This window comes from Rattus norvegicus, chromosome 1, assembly GCF_036323735.1.
Source record: "Rattus norvegicus strain BN/NHsdMcwi chromosome 1, GRCr8, whole genome shotgun sequence".
Taxonomy (NCBI): domain Eukaryota; kingdom Metazoa; phylum Chordata; class Mammalia; order Rodentia; family Muridae; genus Rattus; species Rattus norvegicus.
Genome location: NC_086019.1, coordinates 270,469,679 through 270,492,717, shown reverse-complemented (window position 1 = coordinate 270,492,717; position 23,039 = coordinate 270,469,679). Strand labels below are relative to the sequence as shown.

The 23,039-nt window shown below is 43.6% G+C and overlaps 2 pseudogenes; both read left to right on the top strand.

Moving 5' to 3' along the window:
* Positions 1-146: 146 nt before the first annotated feature.
* Ybx1-ps12 (Y box binding protein 1, pseudogene 12) lies at positions 147-22,718 on the top strand (annotated as a pseudogene).
* On the top strand, positions 12,118-16,165 carry Ybx1-ps17 (Y box binding protein 1, pseudogene 17; annotated as a pseudogene).
* Positions 22,719-23,039: the final 321 nt, after the last annotated feature.

The following is a 23,039-nucleotide window of genomic DNA, read 5'->3' as shown; positions in this document are numbered from 1 at the left end:
TGCAGTTTACCTAAACCCAGCATGAAGGACTCGACCCAAACCAAATCAGAGTGTTTGCAGATTTACTGGGGGCAACTCTCTAGTGGGCTCACTGATTCCAAAGATCCAGAGAGTTCACTAGTCCTGAAGAGGTCAGAGAAGTCGGTATGGGGAGTGAGAATAAGGAGCAGGGGTGGGTAGAAAGAGAGAAAAAGCGAGCAAGGCAAGCAGAGAGAGAAAAATGCAGTAGTGGGGGGAGTGAGAGGGAAAGTGGAGGGAAGGATACAAAGGGGAGGAGGAGGGAGAGAGAGACAGAGAAACAGAAAGACAAAGAGTACGAGATTTCTGGATTATAAAGGAAGAGCTTCTAGGGAAGGGAAAACTCGGCCCCTGCGCTGTAAAGTTCAAGGTACAAGGTGGAGTATGCCAGACAAGCCCTGTTACAGGTGGGGACTGAGCAGTGCTGGGAGAACCTGGAGGCCCAGCCAGCTTTGGTGTGTTAACAGCCACAAAACAAAACTCTTGTTTCCTCAAATCTCTAATTGTTAATATCTTGGGCAACCTTCCACTTGTGGGACAGATTGATAACTCCACTGCAAGTGGAGTAAGGGGCTATACCAGCTATTTACCCTGATTCCAGGAGAAAGAAAGGAAAGAGCCTACTGAGTCTTGTGAGGGGAGCTCAGGTTAAAGTGAGGACCGGGTGAGCACAGGGTCACTGCCCTAAAAGGGGAGGAGCAAGCGGCTGAGCAGTGGTCGGTGGCGTGGTGGGTCCTTCCTGGGGCTGGGCGGGGAGACAGGTGAGAACGCTATTGGAGGACAGGCACAAGTGCTACTGAAATGCAAATCCCTGTAGATCTGGAAAAGGTCTGGCCCTGGGCTTGAAGCTTGGAGAACTGTGTATCCTACATTGTACCTTGAGCTCACTCTAACGCTCACGGAGGTGCTCAAGTCACTCACTCAAGACTACTGGCCAATCAGAGCCTTCAACGGACCTGCTAATCAGAAGAGAAGGCGGGCTTTTCCGGGTGCCCTGGTGCAGGATTCGCTTAGTCTTAAATGGTCCTGCGTGCTGTGCTCTCTGTCCTGCTGCTGGATTCTGTGAGGTTTGCTCAGGCAAGCTCCAAAGTTGCGGCATCGTGAGCACAGGGTCACTGCCCACAAAGGTGGTGGTGGTGGTGGTGGTGGTGGTGGTGGTGGTGGTGGTGGTGGTGGTGGTGGTGGTGGTGGTGGTGGTGGTGGTGGTGGTGGTGGTGGTGTGTGTGTGTCCGTGTGTGTCTGTGAGTGTTTGTGCTTGCGTGCAGGGGACTGAGCAGCGGGAGCTGGTGTGGTGAGTCTTTCCCGGGGCTGAGCGGCCACCTGTGAAATCCTAGCCTCTCACTGGACCCAGCGTCAGCCTCTAAATAACTTCACTGTGGGGACTGCATCTGTGCAGAGCGTTTGGCTTGTGTGTGGAAAGATCCTTGGCGTGATCTCAAATTCAGAAGCTTAGTTTCTACAAGTTCTGTTCTTAGCGTTTAGCATTAAGGTGTAAGATCCATTTGGAGTTATTTTGTGGAGGTTGTAAAAGGCATCTCATATGCTGGGTAGCAATGCAGTATCAATCCGTGATATTAAAGAGTAGAATTGAAGTTGTAAAGGACTTGCTAAAGCTTAGGAGATAGCAAGGTACACCAAGTAGAATTTAGCTGAGAGAGGACAGCCTGCAAAACACTAAGTAGTCAGCTAACCAGGCCTGTTAGAACACAAGTTTGTTCACCAGGGTTGTCCAGAAATTCCTACACAATTCTGCGTGCACTGAGTGTCGTTTAACTCAACTACGTTGTTGTGGCTGCTCAGTGTCACTTCCTGACCATCTAACTCCCAGGAAGCACAGTATACAGGAAAATCTCCTTTTCAATTTGTTATTTCATGAAATTCACACTAGTAAACAATAAATTAAAAAGTGCTGTTCCTCTGGAGTGTGCTCAGCAATTACTTTTGTATCAGCAAATTAAGAGAGCAGCTTTCAGATGCACACATTCACAATTAACAGAGTCTGCTTTTGAAAACTGTCAAGTGTGATGCATATTTCTTCCATCTAGTCATCTTTATCTAGTATAAATTTGTTCGTTACCAGAAAATTAAAGCACATTAACTAAATTATGGGTAAAGTGATACTGGGGAATTATATTGAGAATAAAAATGAGGGCTGGAGAGATGGCTCAGTGGTTAAGAGCACTGACTGCTCTTCCAGAGGTCCTGAGTTCAAATCCCAGCAACCACATGGTGGCTCACAACCATCTGTAATGAGATCTGATGCCCTCTTCTGGTGTGTCTGAAGACAGCTACAGTGTACTTACATATAATTAAAAAAAAAAAAAAAGAACAAAAATGCATTGGAGAGATGGCTCAGAGGTTAAGAGCACTGGCCTTCCAGAGGTCCTGAGTTCAAGTCCAAGCAACCATCTGTAATGTGATCGTGGCGCCCCCTTCTGGCGTGCAGGCAGAACACTATACATAATAAAAAGAAAATCTTTAAAAAAATAGAGGAGCTTTCTTTCCGTCTCCGGCAGCCGCAGGGAGAGGAGTCGCAGCTTTGTCCCCGCATCTACAATGGATGGTCGTTCGGAACTGCTCCAGTTTCTTGATCAAGAGGAATAAGCAGATGTACAGCACGGAGCCCAATAATCTGAAGGCCCGAAACTCCTTCCACTACAAAGCCGGTGGCTGATGGCAAAGGGGTCGTGGTGGTTATGAAACGCAGATCCGGTCAGTGAAAACCTGCCACTTCCTACGTGAGGACCACCATCAACAAGAATGGTCGAGCTACCCTCAGCAGCATCAGGCACATGATCCGAAAGAACAAGTACCGCCCTGATCTGCGTGTGGCGACCGTCCGCAGGGCCAGTGCCATCCTTCGAAGCCAGAAGCCTGTGGTGGTGAAGAGGAAACGGACCCGCCCCACCAAGAGCTCCTGAGCCCCACACCCCCGAAGCAATAAAGAGTCCACTGATTTGTTCGACCACCAAAAAAAAAAAAAAAAAAAAGAGTAAAAATGCAAAAAGAAGAAAAATGGGGGAGCATTCTCATCCCCCCTCCCTAAAAAGATAGGTGAAATTTATTTGAGATTGCAAAAGGCTCTATGGCTATTTGAAGAAAATGGTGTGTTACCCAGATGCTTTAATTAGCAACTAAACTACAGATCAGAAGATTCCCTTTTGTGCAGGAGGACGGTCATGTAAAATACATGTATTTGAGCAAGTTTGCACATCCTGTCCTCCAGCTAGAGTACTGATCACATTGGGAATAAGCTACATTCAGAAACAATTTTTCTTTTAAAATTAAAGACTATTGAAAACTTTTTGAAACTTAATTTTTATTTTAAATCTTTAATTTTTAAATGTATTTATATAATAAATAATTATTAAATTAAATTGTTTATAAAAGCTATTGCAATTTTTTCTAGTAAAATAAGCATCACATATGAACATTTGTTTAAAGGAAATTTACTGTACACAGTACACCTTTCTCAGAATTAGTCTTTCATCTTCTCATTATATGAAGTAAGTTCAGTAGAAGCCACCAGGGGGCGCCCGCGGTACTGTCTTCCACTTGTGTCCTACGTAAGGTGCCCTGGGCACAAGGTGTCAGTAAAGTTGACTTCTCTAGGAATGCTGAACCCTGTTAGACAAATTCAACAGGAAAAAACATAAACTTCAACAAAGAGGCAGTGAGACAGTGGGGATGAGTCATTCACTGCTGTGGAAGAAAAACAGAAGTAGAGATTCTGGTGGAAACAAGAGACTGCGATTCTCACACCTACTACCCCGACAGTCCCTTCTCCATACCCACAGTCTGTGAACTTCCCTGTACCTGTGTGCAGAGTGACGCCGTGACATGTCACTGATACACCGGCTGCTGGTTTATGTCTTACATGTGAAAATCTCCTTCAGTCATGAGGAAGAGTTGTTTTTTTTTTTTTAAATTGCATCCTCAGGAGGAATAGAAATGACCAAGCCCCACAACACTCCTGTCATCAGTAACATCCTGTTCTCCACCAGTAGCCACCAGGGCCCTTCCTCCTCCCTGCCTGTGCCTGTGTGACATCAGAAGAATCAAACGCATAAGTCTTTTCTCAGAAGATGCCATTGAAGGATGTGGCTGAAAGAATAAGGAAAGGATAGGCTAGCAAGCATCTACCACAAGTCCAGCTCGGCAGTGTGGGGGCTTTAATTTCTCTGGAATCCTGATTAAATGTCAGTTCTGCATTCTAAGGACAGGGACAAAGGAAGAGACGTGTGGGCATTTGAGCACCTAAGTGAATAAAACCATCTCCACAGATCTGCAGATATCCATCCCTTCCAGGCTCAATTGGCCAAGCTTAGTCCAGCTTTAGATAAGGGATTATAACGTTTAGTGAGATCCAATCATCATTTACCTGAGGGTTTTGACAACAGAGTGCCCATCTAGACAGTGAACATAGCTACATCAGGGTCAAAAAGAACACATAAGGCAAATGACCCTGAAGACAGCCCCTGGTGCATTGTTTATTTTGAATAAAAATAACAAACCCTTTTCTTGCTTGTCAATTATTGAGTTAGGCAATTAACCATCCTCTCTCTGCATATAGTAGACTGCAGCTTTAGTAATTCATTTTAACAAATCCCACCAACTTCTTGAAATCTATTTCTGTTTCAAAAAATAAAAGAAAAAAGTAGATTGTAACTGACAGGAACTGTGATCATATTTCAGTAATTGTGCTAGAAGCATTTTATAGTAGGTGGATTTTTAATGTGGAAGACCTATGACCTCTGTGGCTAAGTAGTGTTGAGATGACTTAGTGGAGGGTGCTTTGCACTCACATTTGAATCAACTCAAGGTCTGTCCCATAAAAATGTCCAAACTATGCCTGGGTTGCTTGTGTTCGAGTTGTAACCTCCCATTTTTCTGTTTGGGTTAGACTTGAATGATAAGAAACTTCATGAAGTTTGGAAAGGCAGGCTTGTCAGAGGCCATTGTCCTGGATGTTGTGGCTCAGATGTGTACACAAGTCTTTCCACATTGCTGGCTGCATGCGCACAGAAGCTCTGAAACGTTCCTAGGAGCTCTCATTTTGTGGACGCGGCAGAAATCTAGTACTCCCTACTGTTAGCCCACTTGGCCTTTTAGGCAGCCGTCCTGGCAACCGTGCTCTCTGCTCTTGTAAAAGTCACAGAGCTTCTGATTCTTTTTTCTTTTTTTTTAAATTGGATATATTTCTTTACTTACATTTCAAATGTTATTCCCCTTCCCGGTTTCCTGTCCATCAGCCCTGATCCCCTCCCCCTCCTCCATAAGGGTGTCCCCCTCCATCCACCCGCCCTTACTGCCACCCCCGACATTCCCCTGCACTGGGGGTCCAACCTTAGCAGGACCAAGGGCTTCCCCTTCCACTGGTGCCCTAACAAGGCCATCCTCTGCTACATATGCGGTTGGAGCCATCGGTCAGTCCGTGTATAGTCTTTGGGTAGTGGTTTAGTTCCTGGAAGCTCTGGTTGGTTGGCATTGTTGCTCTTACGGGGTGGCAAGCTCCTTCAGCTCTTTCAATCCTTCTTCTAATTTCCCCAAAGGGTATTCCGTTCTTAGTTCAGTGGTTTGAGGCTAGCATTCGCCTCTGTATTGGACATGCTCTGGCTGTGTCTCTCAGGAGAGATCTATATCTGGTCCCTTTCAGCATGCATTTCTTAGCTTCATCCACCTTATCTAGTTTCGGTGGCTGTATATTTATGGGCCACATGTGGGGCAGGCTCTGAATGGCCATTCCTTGAGTCGCTGCTCTAAACTTTGCCTCCCTATCCCCTCCTATGGATGTTTTTGTTCCCCTTTTTAAGAAGGAGTGGAAGCATCCGCATTTCGGTCACCTTTCTTGAGCTTCATGTGGTCTGTGCATTGCATTTTGGGTAATTCCAGCTTTTGGGCTAATATCCATTTATCAATGACTGCATACCATGTGTATTTTTCTGTGATAGGGTTACCTCACTCAGGATGATATTTTCTAGTTCATTCCATTTGCCTACGAATTTCATGAAGTCACTGTTTTTGATAGCTGAGTAGTATTCCATTGTGTAGATGTACCACATTTTCTGTATCTATTCCTCTGTTGAAGGGCATCTGGGTTCTTTCCAGCTTCTGGCTATTATAAATAAGGTTGCTATGAACATAGTGGAGCACGTGTCTTTGTTATATGTTGGGGCATCTTTTGGGTATATGCCCAGGAGTGGTATAGCTGGGTCTTCAGGTAGTGCAATGTCCAAGTTTCTGAGGAATCTCCAGACTGATTTCCAGAATGGTTGTACCAGTCTGCAATCCCACCAACAATGGAGGAGTGTTCCTCTTTCTCCACATCCTCACCAGCATCTGCTGTCACCTGAGTTTTTGATCTTAGCCATTCTGACTGGTGTGAGGTGGAACCTCAGGGTTGTTTTGATTTGCATTTCCCTTATGACTAAGGATGTCAAGCAACATTCCTCAACTGTGAATTCTTTGTTTAGCTCTGAACCCCATTTTTAATAGGGTTATTTGTCTCCCTGGAGTCTAACTTTATGAGTTCTTTGTATATTTTGGATATAAGCCCTCTATCAGTTGTAGGATTGGTAAAGATCTTTTCCCAATCTGTTGGTTGCCGTTTTGTCCTAACAACAGTGTCTTTGCCTTACAGAAGCTTTGCAGTTTTATGAGATCCCATTTGTCAATTCTTGATCTTAGAGCATAATTTGTGTTTTGTTCAGGAAATTTTCTCCAGTGCCCATGTGTTCAAGACTCTTCCCCACTTTTTCTTCTTTTAGTTTGAGTGAATCTGGTTTGATGTGGACGTCCTTGATTCACTTGGACTTAAGCTTTCTACAGGGTGATAAGCATGGGTTGATTTGCATTCTGCATGCTGACCTCCAGTTGAACCAGCACCATTTGCTGAAAATGCTATCTTTTTTCCATTGGATGGTTTTGGTTCCTTTGTCAAAAATCAAGTGACCATAGGTGTGTGGGTTCATTTCTGGATTTTCAATTCTGGTCTATCTGCCTGTCTCTGTAGTTTTTATCACTATTGCTCTGTAATACTGCTTGGGGTCAGGGATGGCGATTCTGCCAGAAATTCTTTTATTGTTGAATATAACTTTAGCTCTCCTGGGTTTTTTGTTATTCCATATGAATTTGCAAATTGTTCTGTCTAACTCTATGAAGAACTGAGTAGGAATTTTGATGGGGATTGCATTGAATCTGTAGATCGCTTTTGGTAAAATGGACATTTTTACTATATTAATCCTGCCAATCCATGAGCATGGGAGATCTTTCCATCTTCTGAGATCTTCTTCAATTTCTTTCTTCAGAGGCTTGAAGTTGTTATTGTACAGATCTTTCACTTGCTTGGTTAAAGTCACACCAAGGTATTATATATTATTTGGGACTATTATGAAGGGTGTTGTTTCCCTAATTTCTTTCCCAACTTGTTTATCTTTTGTGTAGAGGAAGGCTACTGATTTATTTGAGTTAATTTTATACCCAGCCACTTTGCTGAAGGTGTTTATCAGGTTTAGTAGTCCTCTGGTGGAATTTTTGAGGTCACTTAAATATACTATCATATCATCTGCAAATAGTGATATTTTGACTTCTTCCAATCTGAATCCCTTTGACCTCCTTTTTGTTGTCTGATTGCTCTGGCTAGAACTTCAAGAACTATATTGAATAAGGGAGAGAGTGGGCAGCCTTGTCTAGTCCCTGATTTTAGTGGGATTGCTTCAAGTTTCTCTCCATTTAGTTTAATGTTAGCTACTGGTTTGCTGTCTGTTTACTATGTTTAGCTGTGGGCCTTGAATTCCTATTCTTTCCAGGACTATTATCATGAAGGGGTGTTGAATTTTGTCAAATGCTTTCTCAGCATCTAATGAAATGATCATGTGGTTTTTATCTTTCAGTTTGTTTATACAGTGGATTACGTTGATGGTTTTCTGTATATTAAACCATCCCTACATACCTGGGATGAAGCCTACTTGACCATGGTGGATGACTGTTTTGATGTGCTCTTGGATTCGGTTTGCAAGAATTTTATTGAGTATCTTTGCGTCAATATTCATAAGGGAAATTGGTCTGAAGTTCTCTTTGTTGGGTCTTTGTGTGGTTTAGGAATAAGAGTAATTGTGGCTTCATAGAAGGAATTTGGTAGTGCTCCATCTGTTTCAATTTTGTGGAATAGTTTGGATAGTATTGGTATGAGGTCTTCTATGAAGGTCTGATAGAATTCTGCACTGAACCCGTCTCTTTTTGTTTGGGAGACCTTTAATGACTGCTTCTATTTCCTTAGGAGTTATGGGGTTGTTTAGATGGTTTATCTGTTCCTGATTTAACTTTGGTACCTGGTATTTGTCTAGAAAATTGTCCATTTCCTCCAGATTTTCAAGTTTTGTTGAATATAGGCTTTTGTAGTAGGATCTGATGATTTTTTGAATTTCCTCTGAATCTGTAGTTATGTCTCCCTTTTCATTTCTGATCTTTTTTTTTAACTTGGACACACTCTCTGTGTCCTCTCATTAGTCTGACTAAGGGTTTATTTATCTTGTTGATTTTCTCAAAGAACCAACTTTTGGTTCTGTTGATTCTTTCTATGGTCCTTTTTGTTTCTCCTTCGTTGATTTCAGCCCTGAGTTTGATTATTTCCTGCCTTCTACTCCTCCTGGGTGTATTTGCTTCTTTTTGTTCTAGAGCTTTTAGGTGTGCTGTCAAGCTGTTGACGTATGGTCTCTCCTGTTTCTTTCTGCCGGCACTCAGAGCTATGAGTTTTCCTCTTAGCACAGCTTTCATTTTATGTTGTGCCTTCATTTTCATTAAATTCTAAGAAGTCTTTAATTTCTTTCTTTATTTCTTCCTTGACCAGGTTTTCGTTGAGTAAAGCATTGTTTAACTTCCATGTTTATGTGGGTGTTCTTCCCTTATTGTTATTGAAGACCAGCCTTAGTCCATGGTAATCTGATAGGACGCATGGGATTATTTCTATCTTTCTGTATCTGTTGAGGCCTGTTTTGTGACCGATTATATGGTCAATTTTGGAGAAAGTACCATGAGGTGGTGAGAAGAAGGTATATCCTTTTGTTTTAGGATAGAATGTTCTATAAATATCTGTTAAATCCATTTGGTTCATGACTTCTCTTAGTCTGTCTACATCTCTGTTTAGTTTCTGTTTCCATGATCTGTCCATTGATGAGAGTAGGGTGTTGAAAACTCGTACTATCATTGTGTGAGGTGCAATGTGTGCTTTGAGCTTTTAGTAAGGTTTCTTTTATGTATGTAGGTGCCCTTGTATTTGGAGCATAGATATTTAGGATTGAGAGTTCATCTTGGTGGATTTTTCCTTTGATGAATATGAAGTGTCCTTCCTTATCTTTTTTGATGACTTTTGGTTGAAAGTCCATTTTATTCGATATTAGAATGGCTACTCCAGCTTGCTTCTTCAGATCATTTGCTTTGAAAGTTGTTTTCCAGCCTTTCAATCTGAGGTAGTGTCTGTCTTTGTCTCTGAGGTGTGTTTCCTGTAGGCAGCAGAATGCAGGGTCCTCATTGCATATCCAGTTTGTTTTTCTGTGTCTTTTTATTGGGGAATTGAGTCCATTGATGTTGAGAGATATTCAGGAATAGTGATTGTTGTTTCCTGTTATTTTCATATTTGGAGGTGAGGTTATGTTTGTGTGCTTCTCTTCTATTTGTTTTGTTGCGAAAAGATTAGTTTCTTGCTTTTTCTAGGGTGTAGCTTGCCTCCTTGTGTTGTGCTTTGCCATCTGTTATCCTTTGTCGGGCTGGATTTGTAGAAAGATATTGTGTAAATTTGGTTTTGTCATGGAATATCTTGGTTTCTCCATCTATGTTAATTGAGAGTTTTGCTGGATACAGTAACCTGGGCTGGCATTTGTGTTCTCTTAGGGTCTGTATGTCAATGAATCCCCCACAAGAGATTCCTGCCTGAGTGGGCTCTGGCATTGTGAAGGAGGCTCCTATTGGTGAAGAATCCATGCATGTTGATGAGGTCACCACAGATAAGGGGACCCCTGGATAAAAATCCTCTGTCTAGGGAGGCTGAGGGGTGTCCACTAATATATGTCATATAAATTTGGTCCAGTATACCCTCCTCCTGCTCAACAACTCTTCCTCAGAGAGGTAAATTGCAGACAATTGGCATATCTTGCTCTAGTTGCACGTGACCCACATTTGATCCAATCCTTCAGACAATCTTGGTCCTGACCCAGCATGCAGCTGCCAGTTCATATTCCATACGTACCTCCTGAGCTTGACCCTGGGCCCTGCATATGTCTACATCACACCTGCCAGGATCCAGGCTTACCCCTTCCCTATTCTGCCCTTACTGGTCCTAGCCTCCAATGGAAGCTCTCCTAGGCTCATTACTACACAGAATGCCTTCCTTACCTCTGTCATAGAGTAGTAGTCTGAGAAAAAAAGTCATGACTTTCAGATACCTTTCTTGGAATAGAGACACAACCTGTTATCTCAGGCCTCTAGGCAGAAGGAACACATGGCCTTGGGTTTCAGACCATGCTAGGTTGTGTAGGACCACCACGCCAACTCTGTGATACCCTTTCTCAAAAAAAAAAAAAAAAAAGAAAAAACAAAAAACAAAACAAAAACAAAACAAACCAGGCCTCATAAACAAACCTATGGATTAATGAATGAGATAATATACCCCTATTCATGCTACTATGGTCAGTTGGAAAGGGAAACAGGAGGAAACACAGGCTTGAGTGGAAAGAGCTTGAATTCTAATCCCACAGCAGTGTTTTTAGCTGTCAAATGGCCCACATTTGATCCAATCCTTCTTCAAGACACCTGAAAAGTAGGGGCAGTCATCCCTTAGTTACTCAGCTTCTGGGGAATGAGAAAGACTCATTACCACACAATAGGACAATCTGATGAGAAAAAGATGCTTATTACGATGGTTGCCCTTCATGTGGGATGGCTTAGAGTCCTTGAGAAAGTAGGGCTGATGCCAGAGCTCATAGAAGTAGACTAGGACATGGAGACCTGAGGACAAGGACACACTATGACATGGTGGCTTGTGACCTGGAGCTGTCTTCTGGGACCTTGCTCCAAGCTGACCACAATGTAGACAGTAGTGTTAAATTATAGCCTTTAACTTCCAGAGAAGACAGAACTAGAGGCGCTAAGGTTGAGGACTGAGTCAGCAGGTCAGGGCTCTAATTCAATCTCCTCATGGCTCAGTCTTCCCTCTGACATGGTGAAGTCATTTATGGCAATAGCATGGACTAACGTTGAGTCTCTTTCATATGAGGTCTGACTCCGTGGTCAGGGAGGGGACAGGTAGACAGGAGCACCAGTCTAGACAGGGAAGGGTTCAGACTCTCACACTAGTGTGGGCTTTTAAGCTATTTATAAGATGGCTGGAAGAGGCTCTTACTGGACAGTTACTTAACAGGGCCCAGTCACCCCTCAAGTACTCATCTGGGTTGCCATCTGGCTCATGAAAAGAAGACTCATGTTTGCTGCTCCCAAAGGAGAATCCAAAGATATCGACAAAGGTGATCTCACCATCATAGTTGGCCTTCACATGACGTTGTCTGATGTCTCTGAAGAGTTTGGGGTAGTACAGGAACTCATGGGAGTAGGCAGGGGCATGGGAACCCTGAGTGTGGACACATGATGACAAAGTGGCCTCTCACATGGAGCTGTCCTGACTCATCTTTTGCATAATGATACCTTGGTCTACAGTTGTGAGGAATCAATTGTTGGAGGGCTGAGGTGTTGGGAGAGAGCATGGACTCCAGGGCTGAAGCAAGAGCCTTGGTTAATCGCAACTTTGGCTTTTATACCTGAGTAGTTTGGGCAAACAATAGAGCATGACTACCTCAGATTTCTTATCTGTAACTAGAACAGATTTCACTCCCATTAGACATGGGATTTACTTAGATGAGAGAGCCCTCAGGGTCCTGATAAAAATATAGACAGAGCCTGGGTGTCACAGGACTCATCCAGCTCTGAGATACTTCTTATGAATCAGGCCCCTTTTTTCTAGTACCAAAGACTGAGCCCATGATATCCTTCATGGAGGAGAATTTCTAATACCAGGAGTCTCAATCTGACTCTCTTTACAGATGTACTCAAACTGCAGATGTGCTGCTTGCAGAGCAGGGGTCATAAACATGAAGTCTGCCATCATCTCATGGAACTTAACTTGGAGAGCATCGGGGGTCCTCAGTGTCTTCTATGTACTCGTCCATCAGTAAGCCCCTACATTAGCAGGTAACATCTACCCCTGGAGAATCAGGAAGAACATGGTTATTGGGTCCAGAGAAGGAGAAAGCAGCCTTGGGAGGGGAGATTGGTTATGGGATGGAACAAGTCCAAGAGAGCCAGGGTAATCTTACCTGGAAAACACATCCTAGGCTTTAGTTTTGAACATTTGTCTCTGAGCAGGATATATGGGAGACCCTGTCTATTGGAGTGGAACTCACAGACTCTCACCATCTGTGCTGCTGTGTACTTCAGATCAGTCTTCAGAGTCCCGCCAGTTCTTTCCTTTATGGTGTGAACAAAATCTAGGGTGGCCAAGAAGTCTTCAGTATGTAGTGGGTTGAACCTGCAGTATTGAATCTCTGACCTCCCACTACCCACCAGGTGAATTCTCAAGCTGCAAGAAGTTTAGAAGCACATCTCATCACAGGGGTGGTGCAGTCTTACTCACTGATGTTGATACCAAGGACAAGATGAAAACCAGCAGAGGCCAACAGCTCCTGGGGTTCGTGGGTAGGAAGTCCTCATCCACCATACCAAGGCTGAGAATCAAAATCTGAAAGGCATTTAAAATAACTGTTGAAGGTCAACAAGAACATATTTCCATCCACACAGATTACTCCACTCTTGCTAATTCATTCCAGTATTAGTTAAACTAATTAATAGGATTGCACATATAATAATTAATATAATTACACATTTTCTGTTTCCTCCCTCCCTTCTATGCTTCCCATGAATCCTTTCCCAAGTTTATGGCCTCCTCTTTCTTAATTATTACTGTTAGATATACATTTAAATAAATGAAGGTACAAATCCAGTCTGTTGAGTCTGTTTGGAGTTGGCTGCTGTGTAACCTAGACTACCTGGCATTTGGAGAGCCTTTTACCTCCTCTACCTTACTCAGACTGACATGTTTACAGGTTTATGTCACCACACCCGACCAAACCTCCCTTTTTAAGTAATCCTGGGCATCATGTATGCCACGTCAAGGTGACATGGTATTACACAAAATACACACTTAAAAAGAGAAGTTTGATCTGAGCATGCAGACAGACTGTGCAATAAGGAAGCCTCTCCAATCTGCAGCATGTTGAGACTGGGGACTTCTGTGTACCCTAAGACTAGGAAACTTGCCTAGGATCCTTATCTGGGCAAAGGGTGACACACCCAGAGCACAATGGCAGCATTGCTACCTTCATTGATATCTAAAGGTCACTATCAGCTACAACCATTGTTATAGCCACAGCCACACAACAAGCAGGGAGATGCCCCAGCAGACCCTCTGTCCCTGTGCTTGATCCTCTGACCTACATGTCCAACCCTCCTAAATGCCCACCAACTGGGCTCCTCTTCAGTGTTGAGTATCCTCAGGCACTGCTGGCCCTCTTTGCTCCAGGGGCCACCCTGGAGGCTTTGGTAGAGGTCGTGGGTAGTGTAGGTTACCATAATTCCATCTATCATTTCTGCCTGCATCTCCTTCCTTGGTCTCTTCCCACCTGCTGTCTCAGTCCCTGGATCTCCATCTTTACCTCACAGAATCTTGCTTGACACGCAGAGGAAGAAAAGCAGGCTTCTTGAAAGGCTTCAGCATTAGGTAGAAAGGAAATTGATCCAGGGGCATGATTGTTTCCCAGGCCCGAGTCTATGCTTCCATGGATTGCAGGATGTTTAACCACAAGAAGCATGAGTTGTGAGCCTAGCCCAGGCATGGTTTGTACCCATAGGTGTGTGGCTAAGAGCCTGGTGGGGCATGACAACGTGGCTGTTAGAGAAGGATCGCACTGACCAGGAGGAGCTGACAGAGCCAGTGTTTGTTAGGTTGGAAAAAGCCTTCTCTGCTAGTTTTGTCCCTTTTAGTCTTCCAGGACCTGCATATATGGCGTCTGAAACAATGGTGGATGTTCGTCACTCTCAAACCAAACCCAGAATCACCATAGTTACTGTCCAGTCACAGGTGCAGCATGGGTATAAAAGAGAGAAAATAGCAGAAATCTGTAATGGTGTATCCATTTTCTCCAATGAGGTGCTTGCTGAAGACTCAGCAGAAGGAGAATGGGATGGACATTTAGTTGTTTTTGTTTTGTTTTTATGTGTATGGATGCTTTGGTTGCATGTTCATCATGTGCGTGCCTTGTGATCACAGAGGTCAGAAGAGGGTGTTGGATCCCCAGGAACTGGAAATATGGATGATTGTTAGCTGCCATGTGGGTACTGGGAATCAAATTCCGGTCCTCTGCAAGAACAAGAAGTCCTCTTATACACTGAGCCATTTTCTAGGGCCTGACATTGGTTTGTTTTTTAAATTTAGGCATTTATATAGCTCAGGACTGCTTTGAGTAAGTCCCACGGGTTTTTGAGATGCTGTGTTTCCCTTTATATTTGATTATAGGAATTTTTTTTCTCTTTTTTCTTTTTTTCGGAGCTGGGGACCGAACCCAGGGCCTTGCGCTTGCTAGGCAAGCGCTCTACCACTGAGCTAAATCCCCAACCCTATAGGAATTTTTTAGACTTAAACTTTTTCTTGAGTTCGATCGGGAGCGGGAGCGGAGAGCGGACCCCAGACAGCCCTGAGAGCCCCGCCGCGGCCGCGGGCCCCAGTCACCATCACCGCAACCATGAGCAGCGAGGCCGAGACCCAGCAGCCGCCTGCCGCCCCCGCCCCTCAGCGCGGCCAACACCAAGCCCCGCTCCACAGGCAGCGGCGCCGGTATTGGCCGCCCGGGCGGTCTCACATCCGCAGCGCCCAGCGGCGGGGACGAGAAGGTCATCGCAACGGTTTTGGGAACAGTAAAATGGTTCAATGTAAGGAACGGATACGGTTTCAACAGGAATGACACCAAGGAAGACGTATTTGTACACCAGACTGCCATAAAGAAGAATAACCCCAGGAAGTACCTTCGCAGTGTAGGAGATGGAGAGACTGTGGAGTTTGATGTTGTTGAAGGAGAAAAGGATGCGGAGGCAGCAAATGTTACAGGCCCTGGTGGAGTTCCAGTTCAAGGCAGTAAATACGCAGCAGACCGTAACCATTATAGATGCTATCCACGTCGTAGGGATCCTCCACGCAATTACCAGCAAAATTACCAGAATAGTGAGAGTGGGAAAAAGAATGAGGGATCGGAAAGCGCTCCTGAAGAAGGTTCCCACCGTACTACTTGCGGAGACCCTATGCGCATCGACCACAGTATTCCAACTCCCCTGTGCAAGGAGAAGTGATGGAGGGTGCTGACAACCAGGGTGCAGGAGAGCAAGGTAGACCAGTGAGACAGAATATGTATCGGGGTTACAGACCACGATTCCGCAGGGGCCCGCCTTGCCAAAGACAGCCTAGAGAGGATGGAAATGAAGAGGACAAAGAAAATCAAGGAGATGAGATCCAAGGTCAGCAGCCACGCCGCAACTTCAATTACCCAGAGAACCCTAAACCACAAGATGGCAAAGAGACAGAAGCAGCCGATCCACCAGCTGAGAATTCCTCCGCTCCCGAGGCTGAGCATCTCTACCATCATCCGGTTTGGTCATCCAACAAGAAGAAATGAATATGAAATTCCAACAATAAGAAATGAACAAAGATTGGAGCTGAAGACCTTAAGTGCTTGCTTTTTGCCCATTGACCAGATCCACTAGAACTGTCTGCATTATCTATGTAGCGTGGGGTTTTTATTATTTTTACCTAAAGATGTCTCTTTTTGGTAATGACAAACGTGTTTTTTAAGAAAAAAAAAAAGACCTGGTTTTTCTCAATACACCTTTAACGGTTTTTAAATTGTTTCAAATCTGGTTAAGTTGAGATTTTTAAGAACTTCATTTTTAATTTGTAATAAAGTTTAAAACTTGATTTTTTCAAAAAAGTCAACAAACTGCAAGCACCTGTTAGAAAAGGTCTTAAATAGTAATAAAAAAAACTTTTTCTTTTTTTCTTTTTTTTCTCCATCTTTATTAACTTGGGTATTTCTTATTTACATTTCGATTGTTATTCCCTTTCCCGGTTTCCGGGCAAACATCCCCCTAATCCCTCCCCCTCCCCTTCTTTATGGGTGTTCCCCTCCCCATCCTCCCCCCATTACCGCCCTCCCCCCAACAATCACGTTCGCTGGGGGTTCAGTCTTAGCAGGACCCAGGGCTTCCCCTTCCACTGGTGCTCTTACTAGGATATTCATTGCTACCTATGAGGTCAGAGTCCAGGGTCAGTCCATGTATAGTCTTTAGGTAGTGGCTTAGTCCTGGAAGCTCTGGTTGCTTGGCATTGTTGTTCATATGGGGTCTCGAGCCCCTTCAAGCTCTTCCAGTTCTTTCTCTGATTCCTTCAACGGGGGTCCTATTCTCAGTTCAGTGGTTTGCTGCTGGCATTCGCCTCTGTATTTGCTGTATTCTGGCTGTGTCTCTCAGGAGCGATCTACATCCGGCTCCTGTCGGCCTGCCCTTCTTTGCTTCATCCATTTTGTCTAATTGGGTGGCTGTATATGTATGGGCCACATGTGGGGCAGGCTCTGAATGGGTGTTCCTTCTGTGTCTGTTTTAATCTTTGCCTCTCTATTCCCTGCCAAGGGTATTCTTGTTCCCCTTTTAAAGAAGGAGTGAAGCATTCACATTTTGATCATCCGTCTTGAGTTTCATTTGTTCTAGGCATCTAGGGTAATTCAAGCATTTGGGCTAATAGCCACTTATCAATGAGTGCATACCATGTGTGTTTTTCTGTGATTGGGTTACCTCATTCAGGATGATATTTTCCACTTCCAACCATTTGCCTACGAATTTCATAAAGTCATTGTTTTTGATAGCTGAGTAATATTCCATTGTGTAGATGTACCACATTTTCTGTATCCATTCCTCTGTTGAAGGGCATCTGGGTTCTTTCCAGCTTCTGGCTATTATAAATAAGGCTGCTATGAACATAGTGGAGCACGTGTCTTTTTTATATGTTGGGGCATCTTTTGGGTATATGCCCAAAGAGGTATAGCTGGATCCTCAGGCAGTTCAATGTCCAATTTTCTGAGGAACCTCCAGACTGATTTCCAGAATGGTTGTAACAGTCTGCAATCCCACCAACAACGGAGGAGTGTTCCTCTTTCTCCACATCCTCTCCAGTATCTGCTGTCACCTGAGTTTTTGATCTTAGCCATTCTCACTGGTGTGAGGTGAAATCTCAGGGTTGTTTTGATTTGCATTTCCCTTATGACTAAAGATGTTGAACATTTCTTTAGGTGTTTCTCAGCCATTCGGCATTCCTCAGCTGTGAATTCTTTGTTTAGCTCTGAACCCCAATTTTTTAATAGGGTTATTTGTCTCCCTGCGGTCTAACTTCTTGAGTTCCTTGTATATTTTGTATATAAGGCCTCTATCTGTTGTAGGATTGGTAAAGATCTTTTCCCAATCTGTTGGTTGTCGTTTTGTCCTAACCACAGTGTCCTTTGGTTTGCCAGAATTTTATTGAGTATCTTTGCGTTGATATTCATTAGGGAAATTGGTCTGAAGTTCTCTTTGTTGGGTCTTTGTGTGGTTTAGGTATAAGAGTAATTGTGGCTTCATAGAAGGAATTCCGTAGCACTCTGTCTGTTTCAATTTTGTGGAATAGTTTGGACAGTATTGGTATGAGGTCTTCTATGAAGGTCTGATAGAATTCTGCACTGAACCCGTCTGGACCTGGGCTCTTTTTGGTTGGGAGACCTTTAATGACTGCTTCTATTTCTTTAGGAGTTATGGGGTTGTTTAGATGGTTTATCTGTTCCTGATTTAACTTCAGTACCTGGTATCTGTCTAGGAAATTGTCCATTTCCTGAAGATTTTCAAGTTTTGTTGAATATAGGCTTTTGTAGTAGGATCTGATGATTTTTTGAATTTCCTCTGATTCTGTTGTTATGTCTCCCTTTTCATTTCTGATTTTGTTAATTTGGACACACTCTCTGTGTCCTCTGGTTAGTCTGGCTAAGGGTTTATCTATCTTGTTGATTTTCTCAAAGAACCAGCTTTTGGTTCTGTTGATCCTTTGTATGGTCCTTTTTCTTTCTAGTTGGTTGATTTCACCTCTGAGTTTGATTATTTCCTGCCTTCTACTCCTCCTGGGTGTGTTTGCTTCTTTTTGTTCTAGAGCTTTTAGGTGTGCTGTCAAGTTGCTGATATATGCTCTCTCCTGTTTCTTTCTGCAGGCACTCAGCGCTATGAGTTTACCTCTTAGCACAGCTTTCATTGTGTCCCATAAGTTTGGGTATGTTGTACCTTCATTTTCACTAAATTCTAAGAACTCTTTAATTTCTTTCTTTATTTCTTCCTTGACCAGGTTTTCGATGAGAAAGCATTGTTTAACTTCCATGTTTATGTGGGTGTTCTTCCCTTATTGTTATTGAAGACCAGCTTTAGCCCATGGTGGTCTGATAGGATGCATGGGATTATGTCTATCTTTCTGTATCTGTTGAGGCCTGTTCTGTGACCGATTATATGGTCAATTTTGGAGAAAGTACCATGAGGTGGTGAGAAGAAGGTATGTCCTTTTGTTTTAGGATAGAATGTTCTATAAATATCTGTTAAGTCCATTTGGTTCATTACTTCTCTTAGTCTGTCTACGACTCTGTTTAGTTTCTGTTTCCATGATCTGTCCATTGATGAGAGTGGGGTGTTGAAATCTCCTACTATTATTGTGTGAGGTGCAATGTGTGCTTTGAGCTTTAGTAAGGTTTCTTTTATGTATGTAGGTGTCCTTGAATTTGGAGCATAGATATTTAGGATTGAGAGTTCATCTTGATGGATTTTTCCTTTGATGAATATGAAGTGTCCTTCCTTATCTTTTTTGATGACTTTTGGTTGAAAGTCCATTTTATTCGATATTAGAATGGCTACTCCAGCTTGCTTCTTCAGACCATTTGTTTGGAAAGTTGTTTTCCAGCCTTTCAGTCTGAGGTAGTGTCTGTCTTTGTCTCTGAGGTGTGTTTCCTGTAGGCAGCAGAATGCAGAGTCCTCATTGCGTATCCAGTTTGTTTTTCTGTGTCTTTTTATTGGGGAATTGAGTCCATTGATGTTGAGAGATATTCAGGAATAGTGATTGTTGTTTCCTGTTATTTTCATATTTGGAGGTGAGGTTATGTTTGTGTGCTTCTCTTCTATTTGTTTTGTTGCGAAAAGATTAGTTTCTTGCTTTTTCTAGGGTGTAGCTTGCCTCCTTGTGTTGTGCTTTGCCATCTGTTATCCTTTGTCGGGCTGGATTTGTAGAAAGATATTGTGTAAATTTGGTTTTGTCATGGAATATCTTGGTTTCTCCATCTATGTTAATTGAGAGTTTTGCTGGATACAGTAACCTGGGCTGGCATTTGTGTTCTCTTAGGGTCTGTATGTCAATGAATCCCCCACAAGAGATTCCTGCCTGAGTGGGCTCTGGCATTGTGAAGGAGGCTCCTATTGGTGAAGAATCCATGCATGTTGATGAGGTCACCACAGATAAGGGGACCCCTGGATAAAAATCCTCTGTCTAGGGAGGCTGAGGGGTGTCCACTAATATATGTCATATAAATTTGGTCCAGTATACCCTCCTCCTGCTCAACAACTCTTCCTCAGAGAGGTAAATTGCAGACAATTGGCATATCTTGCTCTAGTTGCACGTGACCCACATTTGATCCAATCCTTCAGACAATCTTGGTCCTGACCCAGCATGCAGCTGCCAGTTCATATTCCATACGTACCTCCTGAGCTTGACCCTGGGCCCTGCATATGTCTACATCACACCTGCCAGGATCCAGGCTTACCCCTTCCCTATTCTGCCCTTACTGGTCCTAGCCTCCAATGGAAGCTCTCCTAGGCTCATTACTACACAGAATGCCTTCCTTACCTCTGTCATAGAGTAGTAGTCTGAGAAAAAAAGTCATGACTTTCAGATACCTTTCTTGGAATAGAGACACAACCTGTTATCTCAGGCCTCTAGGCAGAAGGAACACATGGCCTTGGGTTTCAGACCATGCTAGGTTGTGTAGGACCACCACGCCAACTCTGTGATACCCTTTCTCAAAAAAAAAAAAAAAAAAGAAAAAACAAAAAACAAAACAAAAACAAAACAAACCAGGCCTCATAAACAAACCTATGGATTAATGAATGAGATAATATACCCCTATTCATGCTACTATGGTCAGTTGGAAAGGGAAACAGGAGGAAACACAGGCTTGAGTGGAAAGAGCTTGAATTCTAATCCCACAGCAGTGTTTTTAGCTGTCAAATGGCCCACATTTGATCCAATCCTTCTTCAAGACACCTGAAAAGTAGGGGCAGTCATCCCTTAGTTACTCAGCTTCTGGGGAATGAGAAAGACTCATTACCACACAATAGGACAATCTGATGAGAAAAAGATGCTTATTACGATGGTTGCCCTTCATGTGGGATGGCTTAGAGTCCTTGAGAAAGTAGGGCTGATGCCAGAGCTCATAGAAGTAGACTAGGACATGGAGACCTGAGGACAAGGACACACTATGACATGGTGGCTTGTGACCTGGAGCTGTCTTCTGGGACCTTGCTCCAAGCTGACCACAATGTAGACAGTAGTGTTAAATTATAGCCTTTAACTTCCAGAGAAGACAGAACTAGAGGCGCTAAGGTTGAGGACTGAGTCAGCAGGTCAGGGCTCTAATTCAATCTCCTCATGGCTCAGTCTTCCCTCTGACATGGTGAAGTCATTTATGGCAATAGCATGGACTAACGTTGAGTCTCTTTCATATGAGGTCTGACTCCGTGGTCAGGGAGGGGACAGGTAGACAGGAGCACCAGTCTAGACAGGGAAGGGTTCAGACTCTCACACTAGTGTGGGCTTTTAAGCTATTTATAAGATGGCTGGAAGAGGCTCTTACTGGACAGTTACTTAACAGGGCCCAGTCACCCCTCAAGTACTCATCTGGGTTGCCATCTGGCTCATGAAAAGAAGACTCATGTTTGCTGCTCCCAAAGGAGAATCCAAAGATATCGACAAAGGTGATCTCACCATCATAGTTGGCCTTCACATGACGTTGTCTGATGTCTCTGAAGAGTTTGGGGTAGTACAGGAACTCATGGGAGTAGGCAGGGGCATGGGAACCCTGAGTGTGGACACATGATGACAAAGTGGCCTCTCACATGGAGCTGTCCTGACTCATCTTTTGCATAATGATACCTTGGTCTACAGTTGTGAGGAATCAATTGTTGGAGGGCTGAGGTGTTGGGAGAGAGCATGGACTCCAGGGCTGAAGCAAGAGCCTTGGTTAATCGCAACTTTGGCTTTTATACCTGAGTAGTTTGGGCAAACAATAGAGCATGACTACCTCAGATTTCTTATCTGTAACTAGAACAGATTTCACTCCCATTAGACATGGGATTTACTTAGATGAGAGAGCCCTCAGGGTCCTGATAAAAATATAGACAGAGCCTGGGTGTCACAGGACTCATCCAGCTCTGAGATACTTCTTATGAATCAGGCCCCTTTTTTCTAGTACCAAAGACTGAGCCCATGATATCCTTCATGGAGGAGAATTTCTAATACCAGGAGTCTCAATCTGACTCTCTTTACAGATGTACTCAAACTGCAGATGTGCTGCTTGCAGAGCAGGGGTCATAAACATGAAGTCTGCCATCATCTCATGGAACTTAACTTGGAGAGCATCGGGGGTCCTCAGTGTCTTCTATGTACTCGTCCATCAGTAAGCCCCTACATTAGCAGGTAACATCTACCCCTGGAGAATCAGGAAGAACATGGTTATTGGGTCCAGAGAAGGAGAAAGCAGCCTTGGGAGGGGAGATTGGTTATGGGATGGAACAAGTCCAAGAGAGCCAGGGTAATCTTACCTGGAAAACACATCCTAGGCTTTAGTTTTGAACATTTGTCTCTGAGCAGGATATATGGGAGACCCTGTCTATTGGAGTGGAACTCACAGACTCTCACCATCTGTGCTGCTGTGTACTTCAGATCAGTCTTCAGAGTCCCGCCAGTTCTTTCCTTTATGGTGTGAACAAAATCTAGGGTGGCCAAGAAGTCTTCAGTATGTAGTGGGTTGAACCTGCAGTATTGAATCTCTGACCTCCCACTACCCACCAGGTGAATTCTCAAGCTGCAAGAAGTTTAGAAGCACATCTCATCACAGGGGTGGTGCAGTCTTACTCACTGATGTTGATACCAAGGACAAGATGAAAACCAGCAGAGGCCAACAGCTCCTGGGGTTCGTGGGTAGGAAGTCCTCATCCACCATACCAAGGCTGAGAATCAAAATCTGAAAGGCATTTAAAATAACTGTTGAAGGTCAACAAGAACATATTTCCATCCACACAGATTACTCCACTCTTGCTAATTCATTCCAGTATTAGTTAAACTAATTAATAGGATTGCACATATAATAATTAATATAATTACACATTTTCTGTTTCCTCCCTCCCTTCTATGCTTCCCATGAATCCTTTCCCAAGTTTATGGCCTCCTCTTTCTTAATTATTACTGTTAGATATACATTTAAATAAATGAAGGTACAAATCCAGTCTGTTGAGTCTGTTTGGAGTTGGCTGCTGTGTAACCTAGACTACCTGGCATTTGGAGAGCCTTTTACCTCCTCTACCTTACTCAGACTGACATGTTTACAGGTTTATGTCACCACACCCGACCAAACCTCCCTTTTTAAGTAATCCTGGGCATCATGTATGCCACGTCAAGGTGACATGGTATTACACAAAATACACACTTAAAAAGAGAAGTTTGATCTGAGCATGCAGACAGACTGTGCAATAAGGAAGCCTCTCCAATCTGCAGCATGTTGAGACTGGGGACTTCTGTGTACCCTAAGACTAGGAAACTTGCCTAG